This window comes from Taurulus bubalis (assembly GCF_910589615.1).
Source record: "Taurulus bubalis genome assembly, chromosome: 20".
Lineage (NCBI taxonomy): Eukaryota > Metazoa > Chordata > Actinopteri > Perciformes > Cottidae > Taurulus > Taurulus bubalis.
In genome coordinates this window covers 14804096-14816595 of record NC_136608.1, presented here as the reverse complement: position 1 = coordinate 14816595, position 12500 = coordinate 14804096, and the positions used below count along the sequence as shown (strand labels likewise).

Below are 12500 nucleotides of genomic sequence, written 5' to 3'. Positions count from 1 at the left end.
ATACGCATGAGAAATGAAGAAAAATCAATATAAGAGACATGCAGTGTGTGGACAGCGTCTCTTTCAAAAGGACCATTTAGAGGCACGAACACACCCACGTCTGATGAGTGCAAAGACAGAACTAAACGCCATCCGGCGAGACAGATGTCTGCACGGCGGGAAGGAACGGGGACCAAGAAATACTCGACTTTCAACCTCGAGAAAGTCGCTGTATCGCTTCAAGTGATTACCAAGAAGTTCTGAAAAGAAGACCCTCAACAACGGGCTCATACGTTTCCCTGTTTTAGGAGTCGATGCCGTTCCATGTTCTGGCCGATGTGTCTTCGGAGGACTCAGGTGCCGTCGCATTATTGCGCCATCGCTTCCCCTCGGCGAGGAACACAACGATATTGATAAAAGTTTCAGACAGTCGTAACGCGCTCTGTTATCCCCCCCCCGGGTCATTTATGTTCAATTATTCTGGAGCCTGCAGATGCTGCGCCGCTTGTGTTTCATATCGCTGCGACACCTGCAAAGTACAATAAGCCGCCACTGTGTATGTTGTACTAAAAAGCCACTTTATTCTGTTTAATGTGGTCCACGACAATGATCCATCTTGAATTCCTGTTTGGATATCAAAGCTCCTGATAGCCAAACGATTTAGCTCCTTCATTCAAGTCTGTTTTCGCCATATGAACCTTTACACGCAACTCATTTCCATTTCCAAAAATGCATTGTGAAGGAAATATAATTGCTGTCTGGATCCTTTTCCTTCGTATTGAGGAGGTTAAGCAAACTAAGTGCAGGAAGATGGGTTTCTTCTCCTTGAACACTTTGATACGGTTCGGTGAAGACTGTGTTGTTGGTTAAATAGGAATATTTTTACCGCACGTTATAACCTTTTGTCAATGACAAAGAAGATGAAAACAATCTTTAAAAATATTCCAAAAGTATACATGTCCCATCCTGCCCTTTTCAATAGTTGATTAAAAACAAAGACCTCCAAATGAGTAAAATTCATCAATTTCCTGCATCTTTGATTTTCCTGATAACATATAATTAAAGTCTACTCAGTGACTCACATCTGCTTTTATTCAAACTAAATTAAATCAAATGTAATTAATAAATAAACAACATTTCTTGAAGTCAGCCCAATGTAATTCCAAGCTGTACATAGTCTTTTTTATTACGTAAAGGTTACTATTATTTATTTAGTAGATATTAATTAACACAAATCACAGTTTTTACAGTGTATTTAACCTGTAAAAGTCTACAAATATAGATAAATACATATTCAAAGAGATTATCAAGACAAGTGTCAAATCGACAAGCTAACATCTCGTGGGATGAAGGCTTGTACTTTGGAGTAATTACGTCCACATTACGTTCAGCTTCTTAAATATAGCCACAAAAACGTTAACCAGGCTTTAGTTTCCAGGTGCAGAAAAAAGGAAAAATACATTTAAATGTGCAGAGAACTGGATTCTGAACATTAATATAGCAGCGAACAAGTGTTAAAAGACGTAGCGGCGTCTCCTTGCTTCGCTGGCAGCCGTAGCGCCCTCCGGTTCCCCTCAAGTAAACACCGTTAGCTTAGTGAGCACGTCCGCTGTAGTTTGTACCGTTAGCGCCGCGAGCCGCCACCGCTAGCTGACATGTTGAGAGCCGTTGAAAGGTAATCAAAATGCTCCCAGACTCTTCTCCTGCTTCCTGAAGTATTCTAACGGTGGATGTTGTGCCACAAATTGTGGAAAACCAGCAAATATGAAACTTTTATAAAATGCATCTCCACAGCAGCAGCAGCGTGCTCATTTATTGATGTATTTATTGATATGAAGCCACAAAATTCCTACTTTAAAGTCGACTTTCTGCAAGTTGCTGTTAAAAAAAAAGTTGAACTCGCTGAAGCAGAGCAGGAAGTGAGAGGATCTGTTCCATCTTCCCCCATAACCCTCTTCACACCCTTTCAGAGTGAGAACCACCAGCCGAGTGAGACTAGAACACACGGAGCAGGTTGTAATTACACCTCAGGATAGCGGGAGTGTGTCTGGTCCATCCCCTTACAACCTCTCCTTGGAGGCGAATTAGCCGAGCATGCTCTCGCCGTATGAGGGAAGGGCCTCCGGGGCGGTTTGGGAGTTTAGTGAGCCCCCCCTTGTGTGTATCACATGTCAGATTAGCATAGAAAGCCGGGAGGGAAATAATTTGGCGAGAATCATTCTGCTTTGAAATCTGACTGCACCGGCACCCTGTTCCTCCTCTTGACGGTTGCCCTTGCGTGACTTTGCAGCGTTGACACACCGCTCGCGGTCTGTTCGAAAGGAGATAACTCCTTGATGGGTGGCAGAAGAAGGGGAGACGATGAGCTTAGTGTCGGGCTCCGACGAAGCCTTGAAGCCGGGGATCGGCTCTTCGTGAACACGGCGTCGAGTTACACGGTCACAGAGTCGCTGCTGTCGGCTCCCGTCTGAAGGCGAGTCAGACTCCTGCATGCAGGCAGGTGATGTCAGAGAGACGGGCAGGCTGCTGTTATAAGATAACTACCAAGAAGTTCTTGCTGATGGGGAAAAAAGTCTAGAATCGAGACTCACTGACGCAAATTTCTGCATTAAATCTGCATCATTTATCAACTTTTTTGTATTGACAAGAGATGATTTGATAACCTGCTGTAAACAAATATGTACGTTATCTGTAAAACAACAGCATATGTTTTGTTTTACAGAGTGTCCCAATAAATAAGAAATATTCTATTAAATCTATATATAATAAGCATTATATAATAATATTTTAAACCTTGAGACTTGAGTAACTTATCCTAAATATTCTTATCATAATATAATATTCACATGATAAATACAATATCATGTGTGAGTAATGTAATCGTTTTTAAGGCGACAGAAAGAAAGTGGTTCCCAAACTGTAAAACGGAATAATTAACACGATAAAAAAAGCAGAAACAAATAATCTTCTGCATCAAATCATGTTTTTCTTTCTCCAGACTTTGATCTAATCTTTGCTTTATTTACTTGTGAACGCGATAATTGCCTTTTCTTAAGATAATAAAATAATAATAAATCAAAGATCAAAATAATAAATCAAAGCATTACCATGCTCACTGGTGACTTGTTCAGCCTGTGACGAGGCGACTGCCAAGCAGGACAAGGTCGGGGATCGGTGCACCGACCCCGTCACCAGGATGCTCTTTTGCTATCTGCGGCCCACACGGCTGCATCATGGCTGCGCGGTAAGATTTCAGACTCAAGGACCCCGAAAAAAGCCACAACAAGCCAAACCGGCTGTCAGCGGCGCTCCGCTGACAGCAGGCGGTGACGGCTGGTGCTGACTCGTGTAGGGAGAGGCCAGGGGGGCACCCGGGAACCCGGGTCGGAGCAGCAGCGGGTGTCACATCGGGGCACCGTCTCCGTCTGCCACTTACTGTCACCGCCGTGCCGCCCCCGGAGGGGAGGGGAGAGAGGGGCATTGTGGGTGACGTGGCCCGCTGTCAGCTGCGCCTTTACAGCCCACAGAAGAAGAAGAAAAAGGCTGGCGTGTCACCTCTGACCTCCGCCGTCACCTTTTAATGGAGGCGTCAGGTACGACGCTCGTCTGACACCTTCCTATGAAGTTACACGAATAAAAAGGAAGCGCCGGCTCCGGTTCTTTCCGTGTCGGTGTCCTGCTGCTATCGCCGCGGATTAGCTCGCCGGCATCACAATTTACTGTGCAGAAACGGACGATTATCGCGGCCGCGCGGCAGCAGGTGCGTCGGCCGTCAACCGAGGAATCTCCAAATTGACAAAAGAGAAAACAATCAAGAAAAAGGCAGCGGGACTTCGTTTGTCTTCATCTGTCTCTGAGTTTAGAGCCCGTTTTCTATGATGGAGCGTTGCTGCATGAGCAAAGACAGATGGACAAAACAGGTGCTAATATGATTTGGGTGTAATACTTTCATTTAGTTAGTAATGTACCGTCTAAAGAGATTGAAACCCGGCCCGTGGTGTTCATGGGGCTCTGAACCCATTGATGCAGACAGCTGTGGACACCGAGGACGCTGCTTAGTTGTGTTCATGTCGTCTGCTGGAGGACAAGTTCCACACATGGAAGTAAATGGCAACGTTGCGTCATCTTTTACTGACCAGCAGGGGGCGACTCTTCTGGTTGCAAAAAGAAGCCTGGTTGTATAGAAGTCTATGAGAAAGTGACTCTACTTCTCTCTTGATTTATTCCCTCAGTAAACGTTGTAAACTTTATTTTTTGTATCTTAATCTCTGGTTTTAAGTCTTCTTCAATACAGCATGATGTTCATTTAGTAAATGATGGTTAATTTTTAGAGTAAAATAGATCAGAGTGTGTTTTAGGGAGGGGTTACTGTGATTGACAGGTCTGCCGTAATCTAAAATGACTATGTCCACGTATACTGTCAGTGGTTGTTGGCCAAGCAAAATGTTTCTAGGACTACAACATGAGTCTGTCAATGAGTTTCTCAACTTGTCAGGAAATTAATTGTCAGGCAACTATTTGAACAGTTGAATAAATATTTGTCAAGCTGAAACGCCTGTTTTACATCTTCAGGTTTTGGACTGTTGTCCTTTGGCTTTGGGAACCAGACCAACACGTTCCCCCAGACAGCAATGTAATCCATCAAACATCAAGGCAACTCCTCTCTAAGGCAATACATCCACATCTAGCAGATAAATGGAAGTTATATCTCCAAAAGAAAGTATATTTGTTGCAAAGATTTCTTTCCTTTTCAAAAATGCACCGAACCAATCAGCCCACATTACAATCTGCTCTCCTCCAAATGCCATGAATTTGCTTAATTTACCCAAATCTATTTCTGCTATAATCACTGCTTCAAAATACCAAACAGCACTCTGCAGTGAAACCCGGAGTCAACAGCGTTTCTCACCTCACATACAAACTGTCAACCTCAGTACAACTTGAGGCCAAACAAGTTCAAAGTGTATTTGTTGGTGCAACTTTGAGGCAGAACTGGAGCTTTGAAGCTGCACAAACATGTCATGAAGTGTCTGTTTTTCACTCTCAGGACTCCCGGCTGTGATTGTCAGGTGGGCCGGCTGTAAATCCTCACCAGCTGTCTGGTTTGGAGGACGGTCTCGGTGTCAAAACCGACCCGCCCGCTCACATTTCCTGCTGCGGGCCGCCGGCCTCAGGAAGAGGAAGAGCCCAACCTGACAAAGACGGCTCCGGTTTACCCACAAACTGAATTAAACATGAAGACAATCCCAGGAACTCGGAGTGCACACCTTTCGGGGGAAAAAAAACAAACACAAAGCCGCAGAGAAGTGACTGTGAAGCAAAAAATAATAATAAAAAAAGGGAGCTTGTCGACAGGCCGACGTGTGACGGGGCCGGAGCATGAAGAAAAAAGCTGCAGAGAAGCTCCACACGACGTACAGTACACTGAGGACCCAGGAGGCAAAACTGCAGAGTAAGGACAGCTGGATGTGTGCATGACATCTCACAGTTATTTCAGAGTGCGTGGGGGCAGAGTGACTGCTTATTCAAATTCATAACTCTGGCCTGCAGTTGTGATCTGAATCACGGCCCTTAAGTTTTGATTAAAAACTAACAAAACAAACAGATGGATAGTCCCGCCCTGACAGCATAACTGTGGGAAAACAACACATAGCGGACGTGAATATATATAAAGGTGAGCACACGACGCCTACTCTGCAATCATCGTATGGTAAATAATCCCCAGTGGAAACAATAAGCATATTATTTATTCAAACAAACTCTGCCGTTAGAAGCCCCTATCTGCATATTAAATAACACCGCTGTAATGCTTCTTAATCTCGTGAATTTACATCAGTAATCAAAGAGCCGGCAGAAGTTTAAAATCTCAAGGTAAGCGTGTTTTTTCTTGTGGTGCCGGATCAGAAGTCGGCAACCTTCGTGACCCAGTTCTGGGCAGAAACTCCCTGAGCGCACTTCTTCTTTCTTCAAGCGCGTCCCGCACCAGATGGGCAGGCAGCCCGACTCTGTGGGAGTGGAGGTGGGAGTTCGGGACAGCCAAGAAAACGACAAGACCGGTAGATTTATGATACGGCGGCAGGGGAGCGGATGAAAACTAAATATACATTCACATGTAGAGAAACTGCTCGCTTCTGTGACCCGGCCGCGAGCGAAGAAGCCCCTCGCCGAGCGCCTCATAGGACCAGGGTGACGCAATGTGGAGGATCTCAAAAGTCACAGTCTCCCCGCAGCATCCTCTGCAAAAAACCCACCTCCGCCGACCGGCAGGGCTGTTGCCTAGTTACCTGGCTCTGCAGAAGTGCAGTGAAGCATCATGGGCCAACGTGGGGACCACTTCACTACCCACACCGACTGTGTTGCCAAGAGGGAGAGGAGAAGTGTGTCAAGTTGTTATCCTTTCAGGAGATAGAGATGAAACCGGCGGGTGGATTAACTCAAGGTCTTATGATGTGATGATCTTTACTATATGTTTATTAAGTTCACCTAAATAAAGCGAATGCAGTCCTGCAATACATCTTTGTAAAGGTTATAATGTTATTTAACTTCATGATCACTCTAGAGGATGTCATTGAGAAAAATCAAGTTGTTAAAATTATATAAATACAACAATATATAACTGTGTTGTATACAGCCAACTTACAGTTATTAAAATGTGCTTAAAACCGGTGGATGTATTTTTTCGGCTGAAGATTGTTCCATTATTGGGGTATGTATTTATTTTCAACGTTGACACATAACGTGACTTAAAGCTGTGATGACATATGTTTATATTGTATGTTACCAATGATTCTCATCTATATGCTTGTAGCGACGAACCCATTCGGTTCCGGTTGCTTCGTAGCATCTTTCAGCTTCTTTTCAGCTTTTTGCTTTTTGGGCACACAACTTCTCCGCTCTCGGTTCAGTCCCAGCGCTCTCATCAGCGTGGTTTCCAGCTGCGCAGGCATTTTTAATAAATCCTCTGTAAACTACCAGCTCAGCAGAAAAAAGGTTGACAGACACAGTGATTACTGGATGAAAAGAAGTGGAGCGTTTAGCAGCTGAAGGAGTTGGTGGAGACCAAAAACATATTAGAGATATTCACCAGTTATTCACCATATCAACTTAGAGCATATTCTACTGCCCATAAGTCGCAAAAAATGCAGGTTTTTAGGAATATTCAATTCAATTAAATATATTGTGTATAGCTCAACATCACAAATCATAAGATATGTTCTCAGTGGGACATTTTACAGTTTAGATATAATAATTTTTCAAACACCCTTCCACATCGTTTCTTCTCTTATTAAAATACACTTGCCACTTTTACTTTAAAATATATAATTGTTTTAAAGTACTTACATCTGTTTGTCATTTACCACATTTAACTATTATTGCACCATGTTTATAGTTTTTATAAAATATATTTTTTAAATATTTTTTATTTAATGATTTATTTATTTTAATATTTTTTGTAATTATATTTACATTCATTATATTTTTATATTTTTTTGTTTAATTTTAAAATATTTAGATATTTTAAATTTTTTTAATACATTTTTAGTATTGTTACTATTATTTATTATTTTTAATACCCAAATAATTCATGTTTAAAAAAAGAAAATATTTGTAATGTCGTCATATTTGGTAACATAATGCGTTTTCTTGTTACCTATCGGCAACAAATGCAGTGATGTAAATATATATATATATATATACGTATATATATATATATATATATATATATATATATATATATATATATATATATATATATATATATATATATACGTATATATATATATATATATATATATATATATATATATATATATATATATATATATATATATATATGAGATTTCCTCAGCTGGGGGCAGATGTTACCTCTAACTGACACATGCGGTTAACTGGATGACCCGAAGTCGTTCATGATCTCGGCGGGGCAACAACACGAGCAGCGAGTCGGACCAGCGCCGCGGTGAATGGAATTGCTTTTAATAACAACACCGGCAAACGATACGAGCCACACTTTTTATTAGATCTAATATGACACGTCTGGAGGGAGATTTCAATCCCACAACGCCGTTATTGTTTCTCTGCCGTTATTATTCGGCCCTTTGTATCGCGTTCCGGGCTGTCGTGTTTAAACTGAAGCCCGCGCTGTGATAATGTTCACAGGCAAAGGCCTCTCCCACTGTCTCTATTGGTTTTATCAACATGAAAGAGGTTTCAATTGCTCTGAACATGATTTGAAACTTGAGATGCAGCGAAGCCAATGTGACCAAAGATGGATTTCATGGTTCCCTTCAAATGAAGCAGGCAGATTGTAACACCTCCTCTCGAATAGCCGGGTTGATTAGCATATACACGGAGAGGTAGCTGTTATAATAATAATATGTCTCGTCTCCATTAGATATATTCACATGAGTGTGTCTGCTCCGCAATGCATTCTCCATTAATTATCCAGATCGGCCCAGACTGTCAAGATCTGAAAATAATGACCATACTCAATCACTAAATTTGAAAGTAATGAGTGCTATTAATATGTTTTTTTGGGGGGTAACAGAAGCTTGTACAGCATGAGCGGGCGATGTGACAACTGTTACTGGCACTTTTATTCTCCTCCTAATTACCTTCAAGAAGATTTTGTTTCTCAGGAAAGTTGTGACAGAAAAAAAAGGACCAAACAAACTAAATACAACTATTTGACTATTTTGATTCGATGTTTGCAGTGCAATTGAATTATAGTTTGACAATAATTTGTGTAAAAGCAGTAGTTTGACATTTTAGAAATATGTTTATTTACATTTCTTGGCTTGGGATTTATACTAGCTAGCAGTTAGCTTAGCACAAAGACTAAAAGCAGAAAGAAAACAGCTCGTCTCACTCCATTCAAAGGTAACAAAACGCACCAACACTCCCATGTTATGCCCCAGACTACTTCTCATCCATTATTATGTTAGCAGTCTTTGTGCTAAGCTAATTAGCTGCCCTACCTTCACATTAACCAACAGACATGCCACTGGTATCGCTGTGCTCATCTTACTCTCTGCAAAAATCCCCAAATGTCAAACTTATCTTTTAAATATAGATATGTTTAGTTTCACTTGACTACACTTGACTTTGACTGACATGGCGTTCACATTAGCATTATGTTTGGGACGGAATCAGAAGCAAGTAATGTTGCGTTATATTTTTGACATTGACGAAATACGAATAGCCCCCCAGGGCGCTGTGCTCAGACCCCTCGTATTCACGCCGCTACCCTGACATTAAGAAAACTCTGCCGGGAAGTTTGAGGATTACGAACAACGATACGACTTTGAATAGAGAGGAAGTCAACCATGTTGAGGACAAAACCAAAGAGCTGATAGCTGGTGTTAGAAACAAGGAGGCAAAGATCAACACAATGGGAGCAATTTTAAGTTCCGGAGAATCAGCATCACAAATAATCTGAAAATAGCTAAAAAAAAACTGCTTTATTTCTTAAAAAAGACTAAATTCCCCAGCCAAGTTCTTTTCCAGAGGAACAATAGAAAGCATCCTGACTGGAAACATAACAAACTGGCATGTGCAAGGCAGATGATGCTCTACTGGTGAATAAAACCGCCCAGAGCATCATCGGTGCCCGTCTACTGAGCATCAGTGATGTTGATGATAAGAGGTGCCTGCAAAGAGCGGGAAAAAATGATATTAAGAGCCAGAAAACGAGCCGGCCTCGGCCTGTTTACCCTGCTGACGCACCGCCAGGCCAGAGCGCCGTCTTTTACATATAGAATAGGTATTACAGCTGGTTTTCTTTCTCAGAGGTCCAGAACGTTTGGAATTGACTCTGAATGAACTTAAAATAAAATGTGCAATTATCCTCAAATATATCATGATTATGTTTTCTTTGACTGGCACCATTTTTTTTTGTTTATTTATTTATTTTGGAGGTGTGATGAAAGCTCTTCTGATGTGTTTTCTTGCAGTTTAATGCATTTCTCTTGTGCTTTTTAACTTGGACGTACAAACAGGTCATAACAAAAGGGGTCCATGGGGTACGTGCTGTGGGTTGATTTGTTCAGATTGTCCCTCTGAACCCTGAGATTGGACGAGGCTCTCAAGGGTCTTCGTTCAAAGCTCATCCAGGCAGGTTTGTTTGCTTTCTGGTATTATTAAAGGTGTCCGTTTGCAGCCACCTCAGCAGCAGCACTGTCCCGCCTTCCAATTATTGTATTTTTCCCCTTTTTGTAGCCGCAAGATGAAAAGACTTTACCAAGCATGAACATTGATGACCTATTTCATTCACTATTATTCCACGAGAAGTAGACCTCTAATAAATGAGCCTGGCAGAGCCGCCTGCTTTCTATTACGGTATATTTTCTATTACGGAATACTTTCTGTTACGGAATACTTTCTATTACAGAATACTTTCTATTACAGAATACTTTCTATTACGGAATACTTTCTATTACGGAATACTTTCTGTTACGGAATACTTTCTATTACAGAATACTTTCTATTACGGAATACTTTCTATTACGGAATACTTTCTGTTATGGAATACTTTCTGTTACGGAATATTTTCTGTTATGGAATACTTTCTGTTACGGAATACTTTCTATTACAGAATACTTTCTATTACGGAATACTTTCTATTACGGAATACTTTCTGTTATGGAATACTTTCTGTTACGGAATATTTTCTGTTATGGAATACTTTCTGTTACGGAATACTTTCTATTACAGAATACTTTCTATTACAGAATACTTTCTATTACGGAATACTTTCTATTATGGAATACTTTCTATTATGGAATACTTTCTATTACAGAATACTTTCTATTACAGAATACTTTCTATTATGGAATACTTTCTATTATGGAATACTTTCTATTACAGAATACTTTCTATTACGGAATACTTTCTATTACAGAATACTTTCTATTATGGAATACTTTCTATTACGGAATACTTTCTATTACGGAATACTTTCTATTACGGAATACTCCCGGCTAGAAGGTCTGCACAATGCTCCGTCTGTCTGTAACGCAGAACCTTGAGGAACCCAGCCGGCTGAGACTTTCCATGCTATAAGGTGTGCGGCGATGAGTCTGCGAAATAAATGATTTGATTTGAAAGTAAATCAGGGCGGCTTAGGCGGCTGAAAGGAACAATTGAGATAATCTCCCTTTCACCGCGGAGCCAGAACACCCTTCATTTCCAAGGCCCGGCTTTCTCTCCGACACAAGAGGGATGCCGCAGTGCTCGAGCGCCTCAGCTTTGTTGTCGTGTCCCGGATGTTTCTGTATGCGCCTCATCCAGGCAACATCGGAAATTGTTGTGCTAATCACAGCTTTCCTTTGAAAGCACCCAAAAAAAATCATATTTTTTCTTTCTGTCTGCTGAGTCATGACTAAGTGAAGCGGTTCCACACGTTGGACCAGAGCCAGGGGAAGGAAGAAAAAAACAACTCCCGTATCGAAGCGATCTGTTACCTTTTTAATCCGGACCTGGATCTTTGCTTTATAATCCTTCAGGCTGCGTTCTTTCGTCGTTATTTATTCACGACGACGACAACAGCCTCCGCGGACCGTTATCACCACACGACTGAATTTACAGAGCGGAGACGACTTCAAAGTTCTGCAACGGATTAAGTTGTTGTGTCCTGAAGTAAAAAGCTGAGGGAGTTTAATGAACATTTATGAGCCTCCATCATTATCCCCTCGGAGCCCTTTTAAAAAGAATATTTTGTCACCAAAGAATAAAGCATAAAAAGCATAAAAAGCAACACCTGCACTATGGCAGCAGCTTTGCCAAAACTTTTTTCCGGCTTTTACATTTTCAAAGCCTGTAAATACAATAAGGTAAATAACAGCAGCTGGTGACTTCTCCTTGTAGGAATAAAGCAGACGATTAAGTGCATTATCGCTATGACGATGGGACGAGCTGACAACCTCGTTTTGTTGTGGCGCACGAGCGATGAATATTAATACGGGAATGACATTGTTTCCACTTCCCTACAAGTGGGCAAAATGCAGTTATTGCATGTTTAAGATTCAATACTTCGTCTTGTTTGTTTGTTTTCAAGATATTTCTGGAGCTCTCTCACCAAATGTCCACACTTTATTTATTTATTTCCCCCCTGCTGTGAGCAGCTCTTCCATTTCCTTTGTGTGTTGCATTGTGGGAGCATACGGACAATCGACCATATTTAGTGGTTTAAGTAAGCACACTTCATTTTGTCACTTGTCCAGATCAATACAGACTCAAATCCTGCAGTATTTTGGGCTTATTTGCACATGTATAACCATGTGTGAACATATATCGATTTGAACAAACTTAGCGATGCTTCTCAAACGGCTTAATGCTAAACACCGGGAACTTTCCAGCCCACGAAGCACACTACCTTATTCTAAAATGAGCCCTGTGATGGCTCCCCTTATAGCTCCTTAATAGATGAAACAGGAAGCAGGCTGCCGCTGCGAGGCTGCCGTGTCCCGGTGAAACTAATGAACTGGATTCAAAGACAACATTAAGACTATTGAGAAGTGACT

General features: G+C 41.3%; 1 protein-coding gene across 2 annotated transcripts in view; it reads right to left on the bottom strand.

The window, feature by feature from the left end:
• The window catches only part of LOC306752410 (ankyrin repeat and BTB/POZ domain-containing protein 3-A), a gene marked incomplete at both ends in the record, with an annotated part of 133132 nt that overhangs the window by 61784 nt on the left and 58848 nt on the right, over positions 1-12500 (bottom strand). The gene's annotated exons all lie outside the window — the stretch shown is intronic.